Below are 3,442 nucleotides of genomic sequence, written 5' to 3' on the forward strand. Positions count from 1 at the left end.
CCCCCCCCCCCCCCCCCACTCGCTCCCCTTTCTCACCCAGCTGTCCTATTCGTTAAAGGCGGAAAAGCCCCCAAAAAAATGATTTTACACAAAATTGTGTGAGGGCAATTTCTAAGGTCATATGATGTTTACAGTAGGCAGATTCCTCTTACTGTTTTACAGCAGCTTGCATCATTATGGGACATTACTGCCACCTTTGGGGTAAATTATACACTTCAATGTCAAATGCATAGATGCATCTCATGTCCTCCTCTGTGCATTTTGTCTATTTCTCACAATTAAACACAAATTGACATCCACGCTGCTTTTATCCAAATAAAACCTACAGACCAGCATGACTATAATATCTTTACCTTATTATTGTGCTTATTTCATCAGTGATTGAAATGATTCAGAGTTCATAACTGAAAAAATTATGTCATTTTCTGAACTTACCAAACTGTTTTACCTTTACCAACTTAATCATTATATCCACATTACTGGCAATTATATATCTAAAATATCATATTCTATTTTTTGTGAAAGCACCAATAGTCAACCCGTGGCAATATCAACATTGATGTACTTGGTCAACAATACCGTGATATTTGATTTTCTCTATATCGCCTACTAGTCCTATAAAACACCTCAAAATATTACCTAAGAAACATTACTATTATTATTTTACAGATGATCTGTTATTTTACAGATGACTGAATTGAGGAAGATCAGAGAAATGGCTTAATCTTTCTCAAGACAGGCCAAGAAGTTGGCCAATAAAACAAAAAGTAAAGCATTTAATGAGCCTCAGAACACACACACAGGTGTGTTCAGGTAACCTGACTAATTGGACCTCTTCCCAGGACTATGTGGGTGTGGGTGTAGCCTAATGATTGGCATACTTATTGGGGCAGGACACATACCATCTTCATCAGGCCTTGGTTGAAAAGATGTGGGATGTAACCTAATAAGTTTCGGCCCACCTTCCCCCTGAGCAGAGTCTTATAAGACAGAATAAAACACCTGTGTGTGGTTCTTCAGGCACGTTAAGGTTAGCTAGCTACTTAGCTATACAAAACTTTTGCTAGCTAGCTAGTTGTAGTTACTTATATTTGACGTGTAGTGTGTAACAGCCTAGATGTTGTCCAGCAACGGTAACACTATCAACACAAACCGTCACATTTACGGTTTATAAAGCCATTAAGAGGAATATTTTTACCAAAACGGACGTTTTTAGATCAACTTTAGCTAGACTGTTTATGCTAGCTAACAGTTAGCGTTAAGACTTCCGTGGCCTAGCAACACGGAGAACGTTCCAGGCCTTGTCAACGGACATTTCCTTGTATTATAAACCGTTAATAACGGACGCGGTGTAGTAGTAACATTACATTTGTGTTGGACTCATAGACCGTTAATATTAATATATAGCTACACATTTAGACTTAAACACCAAAGTATTAAACACTACTACAAGTTTGTTCCATTACCTTTTATGTGCGCAGAAGTAATTTGCTCCGAGAAATTGAAAGTGAAAGTAGTAGTTTAGGGTGACCAGACGTGCCCGGTTTCTCCGGAAATGTCCCCGGTTTTCACTGTAACTGACCTGATTTTGGAATAAAAGAAAGAAAACACTGCACCAAACGTAGCCGATAGTCCCTCCAGACAGCAAGAGCTTAGAAATGTTTTAGAAAGCCGTGTTTTACGATGCTTAAATCACTCATTATTTACATGGAGTCTTAAATCACTGATTATTTACATGGAGTCTGGTGGGTTTAGTGAACGCACTTTTATGTTTTAAATAAGCATCATAATCTTTAACAGACAGGTCGAGCTCCTTAGAAATCCTTTCCATAATGTTGTCAAACACTTAGGATATTAATCTGAGTCTGTCAGTAGCAAAACGAGCACTTTTATGAACGCAAATACTAATGTAAGTAATGATAAAAATGAGCACTAAAGAGGTGAGAATCTAGATTATTTTATTAGATTAGATTAGATTATACTTTATTCATCACACAACTGGGAAAATACGTTATTACAGCAGCAGCATTTTCTTCAATAACAGCAAAAAAACAAAAACAAAAACACACAAGAAATTCAGGGCAAACAATAGACAATGATTATAAAGTAGACTGAAAGTAAGCAAAATGGCGTCAAATAAAGGTATTTTAAAGTGGGGTTGCCATAGTACAAGAAACAATATTGTTGTGCAAATTACGTTAAAATTAAATTGAATGTGTAATTAGAGTAATAAAGCAAGTAAACTTGAGAGTGTAGGCTATACTTCGTGGTCAGCCATAGACCGTTAATATTAATAAATAATATACAGTCTATATGTTGTCAGCCCTATGCTCCCACAGCCCTATGTTCCCAAATTTCTAAGATTTTTCATAAAATTAGGGTTAGAGAGAAAGGGGGATAAAACCTGATATGAATTATTGAAAAGGTAAATGTGTGAACATAGGGCCTAATTTTGAAAATAAATCTTATTAATAAAGGGAACATAGGGCCCTTTTTTGAAATAAATCTTAGAAAAGTGGGAACATAGGGCCTCATTTTCTTTAAAAAAAATAAAATCTTAGAAATGTGGGAACATAGGCACGCTCCCAATACTTCGTAGTTACTTTGCCTAACACACCGCCGCCGACTTGAGCTCCTAAAGTTACCGGAAGTCCTTCATTTAATTAAATTTCTCATTTTCTATTTTTTGTTTTGAGCGTGTTGAGCGTCAATCAGAAAGTTGACATTTTTCAACTTTATGGTAATGAGCAATGACGCGGTTCATGCGCATGCGTCACTTTGCGACAAGTAGCCTCCGAGATACTAACTAGAAACTTCTGTAATGTTTTATTTTTTATTTTTTATTTTGTTATATGCCATCTTTATTGCAGAAATATAAAACAGAACATTAATGACATATACAAGTATAAAATACAGACATAACAAACAAAACAACCATAAGTTAACAGTTTTAACTGCCTTCTTGTTATGGGAGCCCGAAATCAGATATATATAAAGAACAACTTCATGGAGAAAAATAATTAAATTAGTTTTTTTAGCGCTGAATTTACATTTGTGAATGTGAAACTTTGCCAAAAGGATTAATAAATGTATAATAAAAAACACATCTTTTCCTTACTTTGAGTTTTATAAAAAACAAAATACAACATTCTCCCATAATATGGCAAAAGTCTTTACAGATATGGTCCATGATAAATCTGCTGAGGTTTTGCCAAAATCTCCTGGTGTGCTAACAGTACCAAAAAAGGTGCAAATATCTGTGAATTATTCTAAATGATACTTCTTTCACCTTGTTCACTATCAGTTATTTGTGAGGAATCATCCAAACCTTTTTCCAGTCAATGTCATTAACAACTTCTTTAACGTCAACACAGTAAAAATGGACCTACTTAACTAAGTTGGTTCACTGCTAGCTTAGCTACAAGTTAGCATCAAACCCAAC

This window comes from Etheostoma cragini, chromosome 6 (assembly GCF_013103735.1).
Source record: "Etheostoma cragini isolate CJK2018 chromosome 6, CSU_Ecrag_1.0, whole genome shotgun sequence".
Taxonomy (NCBI): Eukaryota; Metazoa; Chordata; class Actinopteri; order Perciformes; family Percidae; genus Etheostoma; species Etheostoma cragini.